Consider the following 17,099-nt stretch of genomic DNA (forward strand, 5'->3'; position numbering starts at 1 on the left):
TTATCTTTTTCCATTTACCCTGGACAGAAAATGATTTGCCATCCTAACAGCTTTTGTGAGCGAACCCTTGTTCAAGGCAAACAACTGTACTTGATGGACATTTTAAAATGACATACTATCACATTTTATCTACATTTTATCTACTTTTTATCTACAAGCATTCCATTCACACGAGGTTCCATCATTTTGGGCGAAACTGTTATTAAAAAGCCGTGCGTATCAACATTTAAAAGAACTGCTCGTGCAGACTACAATGGTTGCCATCAGAAGGTCCTTTTATTCGATTTAGTCTGTCTTTTCTTCTCACTCTGTGTGTCTTATGCGTGTTTGCTTATTTCTCCACGTCTGCCAGTTTCTCTCTTTCTCTCTCACCAACAGTCTCTCCCGTGACTTGTCCAAGATCTCCAGTGCAAAGATGGCCGAATAATCTGGTTATCCTCCCTTCCTCGCGAGCATCCCATGATGGCCACCAGCGAGCCGCCAAGTGGTTGTGCGTCCACGCTCTCGCACACACGTGCTTCCTCGCTCCTTCAATCCTTCATCGATTCCTTATTCATACCCTGACTCCACCCCGACCTCCCTACGTATTTTCCCATGAGTCTTTGCCTCAGAACCCTCCGCCTGCGTTCTTTGACTCCAGGCAGGCAGGCAGTCAAACAGGCCGCGAGTTTGATTTCTCGCAAATATTTACTTGCACGCATGATCCATAGGCGCCCAGTAATTACAGAGCCTCGTTCTGGCATTGTCTTCCCCCTCCTCTTCTACCCTCGTCCCCCGCTCGTCCGTCGTGGTGGCTGTCGATGGTGGTGTTATCTCCCAGCCGAGCACATATATTTCCTCTCCCGTCATGTGCTTGTTGCTTCCGAGTCAACCTTAATTACACGCGGGCCAATGACGGCTTTTATGTTTGTTTTCTCTCCTTCCTTCTTTTTTTCTTTCTTTTTTCTTGCCACCATTTCTTTTGTTTTTTTTATATTCTATCACTCTCTCTTTATTTCTCCGTTTATCTTAATGCCTGTATCTCTTTCTCTCTTTGTGTGCGTGTGGCTGTCTTGGCGATCTCAGACTAGTCACGAATTTCAAGATTTTTGGTTTTAGTCTTGCAAACTGACATGAACTTTGCTCGTGTGGTGACCAGCCATACACAGTTCCTTCACAGATATTTTACATCCAACAGTTTTCCCCTCCTGCTTTCCCCGGACCTTGTGGAGACCGTCGGACTACAACACGCTTTTTGATGGAACTTGCTTCCGTCCATTGACCAGTTCACCTGCACTGCCTAGAAACCCGCTGCTTAATGTTTCCATGACTCACCTGTCGAGATTAACCACCAAAAAAAAAAAAAAAAAAAAAAATGTGACACACTGATGAATGGTGTCGTCTGCATGTTGCATTTTCAGGTTCCGAAAAAAAGCCTTCAGAGTTGTCACGAGCACATTACCAAGCTGTCACGTGACAGCAAATAAAATGGATGCTTGAATATCTATAATACAGTATTTTCATTGGTTACTGATGAACATTATATTACCTTCAATTATATAGTATTTGATAAAAGCCTGGGCATCGGGAACCGCTTGCAATAATGATAATAACAATAAAAATTTATGACGGTATTCAAAGTCATAATCGCCTGTACCCTGTCATGGCCGACCCACCAGAACGACTACCGTCCCTCGCCCAATCCTCCATATTGATTAGAAGGTCAGAGGTGAAGGTCTCATAGCCCCGTTCTTTTCTTCACCTGTGCTTCGTTAATCAGAGAGAGAGAGATGGAGCGAGGAAGGGAGGAAGAGACAGGGAGAGGAAGTCGCCACGCAGCGCGAAAAGCAATTTCCGGTCTCATAAAAATAATTGCGAGGGACTTGGCGGTCGTGTGTCCTGTCCGTCCGAGTCCCTTGTCGTCAGCTCTTCGCTCAAACGCGATTTTCTTTGCAGAGGGAGCCACTCCCTGCAGGAGGTCCAGAGGCTGGAGGTCGAGCCAGTCATGCTGATTTCCATGGCAGGGTCACCGCGCTGCCTGACCTCCCAGCTCTTGCCAGAAGCCAGGGGCAAGGGTCTCATTAGACCTGATGCATGTCGCCCTTCCATGCTGGGTGCAACGCTCTGTGAGCTGCCTGCGTTGCCATTAGCAACGCAATTAAAGAGCATTTCTCTCTGACTCGATGGTAGAGCCTTCGGGGTGTTGCCTGTTGAGCTTTGCAACACCCTGTTGCCATTACAAGCTATCGTTGGAGTTGTCCTCCTTGCTAACGTCCTTCAACAGTGTGTCACTGGAGTGTACTTGTCTGTACACAGCCGCCATCGGTTCTTGCAAGGGCAAGATATTTGTAAGCGCCGAATATTTTGCCTTTTTACGTGCCCCAAAAAAGGTCAAGAAAATGCAAGTAAAGAAACGAAAGTAGAAACAAACAAACAAAAGAAAAAAAAAAGAAAAAAAACAAACAAAAGAACGAACAAAAATCGCAAAAAAGATAAAAAATAAAAAAAAACATTAACAAAAGAAAGGACAAGCAAACAAAAACAAAAATTTAAAAAAAATATAAAAAAAAGGAAGGAAAGAAAGAACGAAAAAAGGAAAGGAAGAAATCTCTGGAGAAGAGTGGCGGTTGTCGTTAATGCTATCAGTAACAGTAGATCCGTTCACCGAAGCCATAAAGGTCCTAGGCAATTGCCAATCAGCTCACGATGACATGAACCAATGGGGATTCCTCGTGCATGAGATGATTCAGACGAATATCTTCTACTTTCTTTTCTCCTTTCAATTTTTTCCGCCATCCCTCCATCCCTTCCACCTTGTCTCCCGTCCCCCCTTCCTTCACTCGCATCCCTTCCTCTTCCTTTTTGCCGTCTTACCTTCATGTTGCATCGTAATTACTGTTATAGCGAATTAACAGCCCTCGACTGCCCTGCGGTTAATGGACAGACGAGTGACTAAGTGCACTCAGCTAACCCTCGCTTGCCTCCCTTGCCACGTTTTGCTGCCCTTTAATTGGCTGCTCGCTTCTACCTGTCTGCCTCGCTATGATTAGCCGTGTTTGATTGGCTGCTTACATCAACCCCCCGCTACCCCCGACCCTTAACCGCTGAATGTTTTATCCAATTTGTGTACATCAAGCCTCGGTCGTCATCATTATGTTTGTCTCCCCTTTCCCTTGGTAACATAGCCAGAGTACACTTCAGTGAAGTTCTTTCTCTGTGTTTGAGTGAATGTTTACAATTATGTCTCTCTCTGTTTATTTTATTCCACCTTTCCCTCTGTTTACATGTTTATGGAAAGAGAGAAGATGGAGGACATCTACTGTCTGACTTCTGTCCTTATTGCATGGACTGGGCTCGGCCAAACATTTACTCCAGTTACTGATGACCTCTGTTCCCTCCTTGTGGAGAGAGTCTCTCTGTTTTAAGTTCCTTTTCACAAAAATTGGAATTTTCAAGTATCGTCAATAATTTCCTTACCGTGATGGTAGTTCATTAGGATGAAAACACATCTTGTAGATTGTTCCTGCTCTCTATTCATCAACACCAGTGGCCTAGCTTCTTCATTCAGTTGTCCTTCGAGACCAGACTGCTCACCAGTCGTAGGTGACATATTTCCGGTACATAATGGCGGCACAGTCAAATAGAAAAAAGTCTGTGGACCTGTCTCTCTAGCATTCTGACAAACTGACCGTACACCAACCCAAACAGCTGGTCATCGTCTACAAAATATTTTTTAAATAAATGAACGATATTTATTTTTACCGATTCCAAAAAACCTATCTTTTCACATGTCTCATCCTCCACCATTTTTCTTCCGAGAATTGTGATGGATCAAAAAAAAAAAAAAAATCCAAACTCTGCTTTTCTTCCATTTAAGGGAATAAAAAGCGGAGGTTCTTGTCTGTTCACCACGGCGTCCTTATGGCTGGCTGTCAAAACAAGAGAAGAGGGTCATGAGCAGGTCACTTGAAAGAATTCTTTACTTGTCAGGGTTCTCTTGTTGATTAGAGGAAGGTCGTAGAGGGGTCACCTGCAAAGTGTCGCTTCTTTAGTTAGAGAATGATTTTTGTTGGGATGGTGTTCATAGCAGGTCACTGGCAACATGTTGTTTTAATTGGTGCGGAACAGCTTGTTTGAGGAAAGGCAAAGAATTTATATCATATATCATTTTGAGGAAATTTTAGTCAGGCTGTAGACTGTTGTTTACAGTCAAGTACAGACCTAACCGTTGACAGCGAGAGTTTGGGTGAATACCGACACATCGTGTTTGTGGATGGGGTCGGAGGAAGAGGTAGGAAGAGCGAGTTGTGGGATAGGTTAGAGACTCAATTCTGCTGGACATGAATAAAAAGTGAGGCTGCAAGAGGAGATCAATATAGACAGAAAGTAGGGCGTGACAAATGCGGGGAATGAGCAGACGAGCTGGCGAGGGCTGGGCGAGGGTCGACTTTGACTTGCAAATTGTCATCGCAACCTGTCGCACACACAATCCTCTCATTCCCGCTTGCCCTCTGGCTGTTTCCCCTAGTTCCACTCCCATCCCCCGTCCTGCCTGGTGTTACTGGAATACCCTGGACTGACAGAAAGCCACGAATGCTTCACAAACATATTTCGTTAATCATACTGTGGTCGGTTCCATTCGCACCGCCAGCAGTTTTCGTGGACTCACAGCAAATGGACGAACATTCCTCTCTCTGTCTGAACCTCTATCCGTTTATGCACGTTCATGGATGTATTCGTTATTAGATTTATGCATTTGTTTTGACATTTGTATTGTAAATAATTCATGTAATAAAGAAAAGTATAGCATCGAAAGCATATCACGGAAACAGCGCCATCAACGATTGTATTACCTGGCAGAATTTCAGACTGTCCATTTGAAAAGTGTAGGGTCTCCCACGTGACTAGAATTTAAAAACCCAAAAGCACAAAAATATCTCAAGTAATTACTAAGGAAGCAGAGGTAATTAACAAGTTGTATGAGATGAGAAGAATACTGACTTGCAGTTTTAAAATAATATATCTGAATCATTCAGAGAATTGTGTCATGTCTGAATATATGTATATGATATGTATCTGTGTATGCTCTGTGTATTTTTATATTTAATCTAAATAGATGACCTGTGTGGCGATGGATGAACTAATGAACACTCTGCCCCAAAACATCCCCAAGTTCCTTCCATGGGAGGGAGTAGGGATGATATCATAAAAGTTCAGAGCCAAATTCCAGCATTCAAACGATCTTTCTCGTCTTCCTGATAACAAAGCCGACAGAAGCAGTGGAGGAGAATAAACAGCCCACGTTAGCATCCCGTCGTGCAAAGCGACTTCAAGCAACTGCCTCGATGTAATCTCCTTGGAACTAATTTTTAATTCTCCGCTAAGCATGTAGATGGTGGAAACTCCTCCCTCACCCCTTCGTCTCGCTTTGGCAATGGCTTTCCGACATTTTTCTGCTCTCCGCACAGAAGCTTTAACAACCGCTCCAAATCAGGGGAAACGACTCAAAGAGAGTGGAAACACTTCAAGCCAATTTGCAAATGTTGCTTTTCCCATTCAGTCTTTATTCCCACAAATTACGCTCAGCTTTGGAGGAGCTTTAGCTCCACTGCTCATGCGCATCACGGGACAGCTGCTCCCTTCCGGTTCCGCCCCCCTTGTGCGAGGCGTTTCAAAGAAAGTGTAAGACTCTGGCTTGGCCTCCGTCTGCTGGGCTCCATGGCCACCGACAGCCTCCCATTTATAAAGCTGGCCGAGCTTGCAAGATAACGGTTATTCGTCTGCTGACTTGGCACTGACGTCACGTTTACTGGGTTAGAATCACCTACAATCAAACCAGTGAAAAAAAACAAACAAAAAACAACCAAAACAAACAAAACATCTCCCTTCTTCCAAAGGGAGGTGATAAGATGTATTTCTGAGAGCCGCTGGAGCAGAGTAGTCCGTGTATAGATAATACCCGGATGTGATCTCGCATCTCGTGCTGTCACAAGAGGTTGACCTGCCGGGGTCGGTAGCTGTGGGCGCCAGGCTGGTGGAGGGCTATCGATGATGTTATCATCAAGTCGCTGCAATATGCCAGCTGCAGGTCTTGAGGTGTTCAGAAGGTCTGCGACAAGAAGTTAGTCCTGCGGTGTGAACCTCTCCGACCTCTGGAGGAACGGGAGGGTAATGGGGGGCGATTCGTCCAACCCCACTGCAAAGCTCAAAATAATAATAAATAAAAAAAAAACCGAGTCTATATGTCTAACAGTGTTGTCCTGGACGATGTTCAATTCATCATGTGAACAGGACAAGAGTAAGTAACTGTATGTCGGTTATGACTGACGCGCGTGTGATAAGCGTGTAATATCCTGCAGGTAACCAGCCACACAACAAAAAATAAAATATCAAATATCAAACAAAAATCTAGATTAATATGATGAGGGTTGTGTCCACATTATGTCACGAAAACAAATATTGGGCTGACTTCCTCTCACTACCCACAGTCCACTGCAGCAACCTGCTGGTGTCACGTGACGCTGGGACTCAGAATGAATGTGTTTCACTGCTGCGGACATTTTCGCTCCAAGCCCTCGTCATTGTCACCATTCGTCGTTACCATGACATCATAAAAATGATGCCAAACGCGCCTCCCTTGCTGCAGCAGCGGAAGAGGACTGGAGGGAGCGGAGGCGTTCTAATTTACAGTCGCATCGATTTCTCCGCCAAAGCAGATGAAATGGAAGTGGAGGAATGTTCCGTCTGTCTTTTTCCCTTTGCCCTCACCTCACCTCAGGCTGGCAAGGACTGAAAGGTTGTTACGGAACTGTCCGGATCTTCGTCTGTCGCTGTCGTGGCTGCTGGTGGAGCTTGCGTTGGTCTTCCATGCAGAATTATTTGAGGGATCACCAAATGTTTTTTGTCTTGACTGCAAGGAGCAATCCTTTACTGCAATCCTGCAATCCTAAGGCGTGCACGATGCATGCATTATGAAGACAGCTTCAAGACCAACATCTCAACTCTCAAACCTCCACTCCACCTTCGTCACAGGGGTTGTTGTTCAAGTTTATTAGCTTCTCACCACTTAAATTCTTCGTTTCTGATTTTTAAAAATTTTAAAAAATATCGTGTTGATCCAAACCGAGTTTGGAACGCAGGGTTGCAAAAAGAAAAACCTTCGTGACGAGCCCTCGACTCGACATGAGCTCGGTGTGGTCCTGAGTCTCAGGTGATGATGTCCTCCCAAAAGTCAATACGCTTGAAAGTTCACAAAAATAACTGCAGCATTGCCAAGCTCTTCATCAATCATCTGCCTGTCCTCATCAGTGGAATAACCTCTCGAGCCCGCTGCAGCTGACTTGCCCCAACATTCTACCGGCCAGCTTCCCTTTCTTATCTGTTTCTTCCTGTCTTTCCTTTCCCATTTGTCACCTCTTTGAAAGGAAAAGGATTTTTTTTTCGTACCAGAGATTTTTTTTTTATTCATCGTGAAACCCTTGCTCCAGTTTTGTAGAATTTCTGTCCTCAGGGTCTGAAGAAGAGAGCTCACTAGTCCGTACTAGTAAAATTCTTCCGCCGATCAGACCCTCGTCCATGTTCACTCGATGGTCGTTGCCCTCGCGAGATGTTTGTCTTCTCTTCCAATGCAGATGTGTGGATTCTGATCGTGAAATAGTCCATGGAGTCTTTTGTTTCACATCCGACCCTTGGCGGAGAGGTTTGTCAACAAGCGATAATGTCGGCGCTGGCTACAGCGGCACTAGAATGTTCTCCGCGGACAATCTGTTGACACAGTCAGCAAGGGACATAACTCGCGTCCAGTCCCAAACAAACTACCGGCATCTATGATGTTTGTAGAAACACAGAAAGCTGTATAACCTTTACTGCAATCCATTGCAATCTGTTGTTTTGTTGACAGTTGGGCTGACAGCACGCGGAAGTCGCAGCGTTTTGCGAGGGGCAGGGGAGGCTATTAGACGCGATTTAAGGGAGCTAAGCAAACGGAAGGCTGTTATTAAGGAGGGGCTGGATGTAAAGGTGGGCGTCCTTGATAAACATGTTTTGTTTTCTCCCAAACGTGCAGTGAATAACTGGTTGGACAAATGAGCGTACTGTATGGAGAGAATGTAGCAGCAGCGTTCAGATTGGAGAGTGAGGCGAGGGAGGAAGAAAAATAAAGAAGGAAAAGACAGGGAAAGGGAGATAAGCCAGACAATAATAAAATCATAATGAACACACACAGACAGGGAAGTTGAAAGTGCAAACTCATTACCCTTTGACCCCCAGCAGATGGCAAGAACAAACCAACATGACAACAATAAACACAACATCTCTTTGTCTAAATAATGGATGGGGAAGGGTCGGGTGGGGTGGTCCACCCGCGGGTGGTCCAAGCAGACTTGCGTGACGTGCGCAGCTATAGACGTAACGTCGCCCCATGTGACGTATGCGCCTCGCATAAAGACTCTCATTAGAGGGCCTCCTCTCCTGCTGACGTGTTGACGTCAGCAGGGTAATGCCTTCCCAGCATGCAATGGCGTGTCCAGCGCCCACCGCAAAGGTCGTAAGATTGGCCAAGCGGTTGCCGAGTGCTCGGTTTAAAAATGGGCGAAAAAATGAAAGGGGAAAACTTTCCTCGCAGAAGGAAATGAAAGAGTAAGTGACGTGAGGGGAGGGGAATATGCAGGGACATGCCCACTTCCGCTTTCCTCCCAGTCCGCTGTTTTTTTCCCAGGTTGCCCGGTTTGAATTCGTCATAATCACAGAGATGTTCAGAAATATGACGCAGTGGTCCTACGTGGGGATTATTTTTTTCAAAAAAAAGGTATCTCCCTGCGCTCTTCAAACAACTTTTTTGTGATGCTTTGCGAGCCAGTTTTTTGTTTGCACGTACCTGCACGCATGCGCACACCGTCATTTAATGGCGTGCAGTGAAAAGGCAATATTTCAACGAACTTAACACGTGATTGCTTCTTGTGGAAGCTGCTTTAGTGAAGTCAGTGATGCGAGTAGTTTTTGGTGCCAACGATGCAAGTTCGTTTTTTAATAATTTTTTTCTTTGGTCCACACACTTAACTCTCGAGAGCTTTGTGTGTGTGTCTCTCTCTAAGGTGATTGATGAAATTTATTATTAAAATAGCTTTTGGTTTGGGTTAGGTTTAAAGTCTCGGTTAGAGTTACTGTTTGGTATTGGCTTTTGAACAGAATAATTCAACGATCGAGGTGAAAGAATTATTAAGCTGGCAATTTTACCTTTTAGCGCATGCGTAGAGCAGGTCAGTCACCCAAGTACAGTTCCGGTCTACCCGCTTTAAACTCTTCTTTAACAAGCTCTGTTTTATAGACAGTCACTGTAAACAATTACCCTGACTCGACACAAATCTATTAAATGTTTATCGCATAAAAATCTATGTTAAAATTAAAAGTAATGTACATCATAAAGGTATGAAATAAAGTTAAATATATTCTCCAGTCTTCATTTTCCTAGAACCATGCAAATGTTTATGGATGACATTTTTGTGCATCCCTTTAAAAACAGGATCAAATATTTTACTCCAGTTTATAAAATTGTTGGTAATCTTATTTGGTCGAGCAGTTAATATCAGCAATGCATTTCCAGTCCGTTGGTTACTCCCCAAACCTCCGCGTATCCTCCCACCAGGAGAGAAACGAGGCGAACAGTGGCGCGCCGAGTGCATGAGATCACGTGTGTCTTCTGAAAGACCTCACGTGGAGCACCCGCCTTTGTTTAGAAACAAAACTAAATTTCACGTATGATCACCTCCAACACGCAGAATCTATGTTTTGTAGGAAATAATTATACACAATAAAGAAGATTTTATTTTTATTGATTGCTTCAAAAAACAAACAAGCAAAAAAAATGGCGGTGTGTTCTCGAGTCTCGAATTTTTGGCCGGATGAGCCAGTTAAGGAGGCAGATAATTGTCGGCTTTTTTGCTTTGAAATTGGCCATGAATATTGATGTGTACAGGGCGAGGAGGCGGTGAGGATGCTGAAGACGAAGAAAGTTTATCACCAACTTAATGAAGCCATCTTCAGGTTATAGTCCTGCCTTAGTTCCGCAGGTGTGTGTAGCAGGTAAATCAAAAACACCTGGCGCAGCACGGATGGCGGGAAGTATACATATATATCAGTCTTTGCTACTTCCCCAAGTTGAACTGTGAAGACTTTCTGTGTGTCTGTGTGTCTATGTGTTCTCTTATGCGCATTAATTAATTAATACCAGCCCCACACAAACATTATCATATTCTACATTTTAAAGTCCGTGGCCGCAGGGATGGAGATGTGCACGTGACACGATTGCTGCGCCCTCTGCCATTCTCTCGTGTCTGAACCTTGTGGGCGCCATGAACATGGAGCAAAAAGTGAGAAGAAGAAATAAGCTGGAAGGATTACTTTCTCTTTCTGCACCTTCCGTCCTTTATACGTGGGATTAACGTGCCATCAATACGGCGTGCTCCACCTCCTCCCTGCATCCCACTTCCCTCCTCCACTCCTCCGTCTCGCCGCTGCTGTGGCTGTAAACCGTCTCTGTTTCCAGTAATGTCAGGATACATCCCACTAAAGCCTCGTTTTGGACACGAGATATGATTTAAAAGCGCCAGTAACGGCGCTCGGCTGCTGTAACGTGTTCAGGAAACTTTTCGACGAAATAAAAGCCCTGCTTTCTCCCGAAATGAAAACATCCTCTTGGCCATAATTTGATTTCAAAAATAAAATCAACAAATCATCGATTTGACAACAAAAACAACAACAACAACAACGCATGGAACATTTGCATTAAAACTGCGTTAAAAGCTTTTAGCTGCAGTAAACAAGCGACCTGTGTCAAAGAAGGAAATAAAGACAAACATTGAATAACCAAACATGAATCACACGAAGACAGGATTATCATCATCATCCTCATCCTCTTCATCATCATCGTCCTAAATACTAAATACGTTGAAAGTTTATTTGAAAGTTGTTGTCATGTGAGGTCCAGAAGCATGTCTCAGAGATCGATGACACATGTCGGGGCATCCTCCAAACTGTTCTCAACTCGAATTTCCTTTCCTGCTTCCCCTTCTCCGCCATCTTGATGTGGGGTACAATAGAGATGGCGGTTGTAGCGGGAGGGTAGGTGTGGGGTGTCTTCCTGCTTCCGGGGGACACCCAGATCTGTTACAAGTGTTTCATTTTTCTCTGACTTGCTTATCCTCTTAGCCAGCACGCAATGCTGAAAGGAATTCTAATGCCTACAAGGATTTATTGGTTGTTCACAAGCTGAGACCTTCCAGACAGCTCTTAATCTTCTCTTTCTGCTATCACCATAGCGACAGCGTGTGAACGCAGCTCACCACAAGATTAACAGCCGCCAGTCTTCAAACCCAGCTCAGATGGTAACGAAAAATAAATATAAATAAAACAGAAGCAGCCAAGTTCTCCTCTTTTTGTAGATAGGTTAACAGCGTGGATCCTCCGGGACCGGATCTTACCAAGGCTCCAGCTTTTTTCTGTTTCGTTTCTCTGTCTTCAGTTAGCGAGTCGAAGGGCAATGGAAGCTAGAATGTTACTTGTTTATCTGTGTTTATTATTTGCTGGTTTTTGTTGCAAGGAATGGCAGAAGGTTTTTTTTCAGGGGTTAGGGTGACGGATGTGAAATGTTAGAAATAGATGAGACACCCGGAGGTTGTTTGTGGAGAGTTCTGCATTGTAGAAATACCGATGTTACTGAGGTGGTTGATGGAAGCAGACACTCTCTGATTCTGGCTTTCCTTCACAGAGAAATGAGAATTGATGTTTGTCTCTCACCTGAAATGTAAACGTGCACCTGTGTGATTTATTGCAGATGGTCCTACACCTGTCCTCACACCATTCCCCACTATGATGCTGTATGTGATGCTTGTTGTACAGGACTGGTTCTGGGGTGGATAATAATATTCTCTGAACAAAACTTTCAGTGTCTTCTCATGTTGATTACGTGGCTTACAATACAGTCCAATCAAACTTTGATATTCAGAAAAAATGGTTGGCAGCAATATTGAACTGTATAGTTAAAACCTGAAACCACCGCCATTTCTCTCCCCTTGTCAAGAGTCTGGAGTAGAAGTTTTCAATCAATCGTGCAATATTCAAGAAATTCTTGGATACAACTTCAGTTATTGACAAGATGTGTCCAGATTTCACGGGGAAACAAAGCTCCATGTCCAGAAGCATGTTTCATTAGATGTGTTACTTCACGCGGGGACTTAATCAGCTTTAATCAAGACGAATTTAATAAGAGCTCGGCAGGCCGGCTCTCGGCCACAATTTTCATCACTCGTGGGTCGAACTGTCATAATTAACGATCCTTGGAGGCTTTTGTCGATCGCAGCTCGCGAGTTGGTTTATACAAAATTCAATTTGAAGACCTTTTTGAAAAAAATCCTGAGACTGTAATACGGCTTGAATGTTTTTCATAAGCATTTCAAAGGTCGAGTGATTAGAATTGGTTTGAAGCAGGACTTGTGAATATTTGATTTTCGAAGGAGGAATTATGGAAGTGTGTCTCCGGGGACGCTTTTTCGTGTGTCAAAAATCCTTCAGTCTGTTGTCTGTATGCCAGTAATATAGTTTGACAATTTCAGGAGTGAAAGTATTATTGTTTGCAATATTTTTCTGTACAACAGTTTGACGTATGATTGGTGAGATTTCTGGACTTAAAATTTGGGATTTGTGTGAGAATAATAATAATAAAGCAAATCTTTGACACACCAAACCTTACCCGGCCAAGGCGAAAGGTAAGGCTCAACAACAACAACAACAACAACAACAACAACAACAACAACAACAACAACAAACAACAACAACAACAACAACAGCAGGCAAGCTGGATCAGTCCATAGTGGAGCCCCCCGGCACGGGGAGATCAATCTCGTTTGAAGTTGCGGAGGCAGGGGCCATTAGAAGATCACTCTTCGTCCTGTTCCGGTTTAACGCTCATCGAGACATGTTTACTCGCCGGGACAGACCTGGGAGCAGCCGTGATTATAGTCAGCCAGACCAAACAGATACGAGGCTAGCAAACTGTATTCTGAATCCACGAAGTGTCTGGATGCAAGTTATCAGTGGAATAATTCTGCTTCCAGTAATTGTCTTTTCCAGAACAGATTTTTGTGTGTGTCTCGTCACGAAGGACCTTAAAAAGACCGGATTACTAGCATCCTGTTTCTCCTCCCCCTCATACGACCACTTCCTGTGGCTGATGGAATGACTTGACGAAGTGGGAGATTGGGTAGATGAAGTGTTACCTCTACCTTCTCAATATCTCTCCCTGAACCATCGAGCGTTTAACGAGACGACATTTAAACTATTCTCCACACTTTATCCACTATGTTCCTAAAAAATTGTTATTCACACAGGAAGAACAAGAGACTATTCCTCTGGGGCCGTACTTATGATGCGAGGGTAAGTCGCTGCCCTTAAACTTTTATTCTCGCCTCATGACTACGGCCCCAGATGATTAAGTTTCTGTTCAGCAGTTTGCTTTCCTCTGACTTTGGGACCAAGATAATTTTTTTCTTTTGGTAAAAGTTTGTGACTTTGGACGCAGATGTAGGTTCCAGTAACAGAAGACAATGGGAATAAATAAATAAACAAATAAACACTGTCTCGATCAACCGCGCTTGTCAATAAAACCGATGAAGCTGGTTTTCAGAGACGGTGCTAGACATGGCAGATCTCTTAGTGCCAATAAATTCTGCAGACATTGCCAGCACTTGTCCTTCCATTCCAGCGCCAGGATGATAAAAGTGCGCAGGCTACAATAAATGTGTTACAAATAATCATTTTCAGCAACATCTAGATGTCGCCTGGGGGCAGTTGCTGGCGTCCAGGTTCACCGCGGTCCGGAGGAGCTCGGCCTGCAGTCTCCACGGGGCAACGTGAATCACGATGTAATGGACAGCTGGCTGGTGTGCTTGCCCACGGTTGGGTGGCAGGGGAGGGAAGTGGGTAGGTGGGGGGCAAGGGCAAGCTTTGGCCGGGTGCCGAGAGAGGGCGCTGCAGAGCGAAATGCCATAAGCTGCCAGAGGGCAGTATTGTCTCTTGTTGCAATGCCGTGACGGGATATTATATTCAGATCGAACATTTTTACCCTGATTTTTTTTCCTTTTTTTTGTTTTCTTTCGATTTGCAGAATTTTTCTTGAGATTATGAGCAAGCGAGGTTTAAAAAACACGCGCGGCTCTTGAAAATGGTGTTTGTAGTGATTAAAAACTTCACAGAGAGAGATCATAGTGTAGATGTCGGGATAATGACATGTAGTTCTCTCTACATTATGACCACACTGTGTTTTGTTCTTGTTATGGTTCCAGTTTTCTCACAATATGGCCATATTGTACACGTGACCCAGTGCTGTGTACGCATCCCACGTGACACGGGTTAAGCACGTCTCCGACACGTGATTGTCAAGATGCAGGTGAAGGATGCTTGTGTGGACAATTGAATTATTATTTTTAATAACATCTTCCTCCAAGAAATATCTAGAAAAGCTCTCACTTATTTGACAAGATCTCTAAGGCCCTAAGCATGGCCGAAAGCGAGAAATGGAGAATGAATGCGAAGTTCTGTTTTAAATTTAAAAAGGGAATGGATGACGTATGAGCTTAAATGTCTTCCTGGGTTTCTTCTCTCTTTCTGTGCGTGCGTATGTGCGTGCGTGCGTACTGAGAGTAGTAGGGACGAAGAGATAGAGTGGTATGGTAGACTGTGAGAAAGGTTTCGATCCAACAAGAGTGGAAGAATTACGACTTGCAAATGACGGTAGAGCCAATTTCGGCCGACAATACCCAGAACAGCCACCTCTACACGAGGCTTGGCCCGACAGGCCAGGGTGGTGGTGGGGTGGGAGGCGGATAGAGAGAACGTACAACAGGTGGGGGTTGTTGTAGGAGGGAAAGCGTGACTGGGAGACTCTGGCACAGCGCCAAGACATGGGCCGACAACTCGGTTTACCTTGGTCTCGTGGAAACCACCGAGCGCCACAAAGGAGAAAAACTAGCTTCGCACTCTTTGCAAGAGAGCAAAGGACCAGGGCTTGTCGATAGACCGGCAAGGGGGCCATTACGATAAACGGTCGGCGAAGCGGACTTGTCCATTAGTAGTCTGGCGAAGTAACCGAAGCAGCCAATGAGCAGGTCGCAGGCCAGTGAACCGAGTGAAACTCGAGAGTTTTTTTTTGCGTCCCGAGAAATATGGCGCCGCGCCGGCGCGAGGAGACTGACAGCAGAGATCAAGATCATTATGAGGTGACGGTTCCTTCTCCTAGTTCTAAACTACAGAAAGGCGACGGAGGTAGTTGACCATGGACTGGAGGCAGAACTTTCTTTTAGGGAGTTGAAAACCGGGAATCAAAAGACTTAGACCTCCGAGGTCAGTACATCACAGAGTTCTAGAGTCCTGTCCATAGCTATTGCCCTAGAAACCTCCTCCCCACCATTCCAACCTGGTTTTCCCTCTTGCAACTGAGGTGCGAATCTGTGAGGGTAATTTCGGAGTCAGATGTTGACATCGGGTCCATAGATACGAACCCAGATGACAAACTTGTGCTCTGCGAACAGCAGTCCACCAGCGTGTGACATCTGAACACATCTGTCACGTCTTCGCTGGAAGGTTGTCCAGTTCAGATGGTGGTCATTGTCGGCTTGTCCAAGGTGTATGTGGCTTACAGTCTGAACGCAGACTCGAACGCAGACCCTTTCATCTCTGTTGAATCAGTAGCATTGCATATAAAATTTCTGCAAGTAAAAATATGGACGTATTACGTTTTTTAATGCACTCGATTTAACTGTCATTTTTATTGCGGTGCATTGGCAATAAAATAACTAATAGATTTCAATCTACAAAATGGAGGTTCTTATAGTACTAGTGAAGGTGGGTGGGTATCTCCATCGAGCAAATTTCGAATGTTTGACCAGGTTTGGTAAATTTGTATATGAAGGTGACAGGAGACCAATTGTCTCAAGGCAAAGGTATAGGACATTGTATCTTTGGTCATACATGCTAAAAATATTTGTAAATACAATGGGGTTTGGGGATACTTTGAGGTTTGAGGCTCCAATCCTGTAAAAAACAGCCTAATTGCTTCGATCGCTCATCCTAACGCCGTTGCCGTGAAACCTTTTTCAGACAAAAATGTGCATACAAATGTCTTTTGCACTGCCAAACAACTCAGCCAAGACATGAGTCAGGTTAAAGAGCTTACCGGGGAAGATTCACACCGCCAACAGATCATGCCAAGTTTTATCACAGCAACAAGTCAGACTTGGATGCAAGGGGGTTCGTATCCCTGTTTCCCCTTCAAACATGTTGTCTTAAATTACCAACAATAACCGAGTCTCGTGTATTGTCATTTCTGCATTTGTAATATTGTCTGGAATCAGGTAACATTGACCCTTGCCCCTTCACTCCTCCCAGCAATGAAAATCGTTGGAGTCATTTTCAACAATCGAGGAAATCATTTTTGGGTTAAAAAAATCAGAAGCCAGTCGAGAGATCATGTGCAGGCCACGTGCAGACAGTGATAATGTCTCGTGCAGTACAATAGTCCCACGACTCGCCAACATCAGTGAGGCACTTGTAGTGTTGCTCTAAATTCCTGGCCTGCCTCCTCAAATTATATTTCCTGGCGAGAAGATGGACCGCCGCCCGAGCACGAGTCTGCATTTCAGCAGCACGCGCAGCACGACGTCATCGTGATGGAGAAGACAAACACCGACAAAGTGAAGATGAAAGGAGCCGCCACAGGTAACGAACAGCTCGTTGCTGCAACTGCAAATGCGTCCTGTCAGCCTCACCTCCTGTTACCGCCATCTCACGTCCTAACCACGTATGGTGCACGTATGTAGCTGGATTCTTACGTGGAAATACGAGACAAGACAAGAGTCCGAGGCATGTGGAAGGAGACTTCATAAAACCGACAGGAATAATGGTTGTTAACGGTTCAGTGAACAAACTAAAAGCAGATTACAGATTTTAAAAGCTGAGGTGCATGTATTCTTTATTTCCTTCAAGTTTAAATTATCTGGTGTGAAGGTTTCAATGTGCAGATGAATACAATTGTGAGATGAACTGTCTTCACGTTTGATAACGTGGTTTGT

At 44.5% G+C, this 17,099-nt stretch overlaps 1 protein-coding gene across 2 annotated transcripts in view; it reads left to right on the plus strand.

The window, feature by feature from the left end:
* Window positions 1-17,099, plus strand: part of LOC112565664 (neuron navigator 2-like) — a 207,750-nt gene that overhangs the window by 50,075 nt on the left and 140,576 nt on the right. The window lies entirely within an intron of this gene.

Source organism: Pomacea canaliculata, linkage group LG6 (genome assembly GCF_003073045.1).
Source record: "Pomacea canaliculata isolate SZHN2017 linkage group LG6, ASM307304v1, whole genome shotgun sequence".
Taxonomy (NCBI): Eukaryota; Metazoa; Mollusca; class Gastropoda; order Architaenioglossa; family Ampullariidae; genus Pomacea; species Pomacea canaliculata.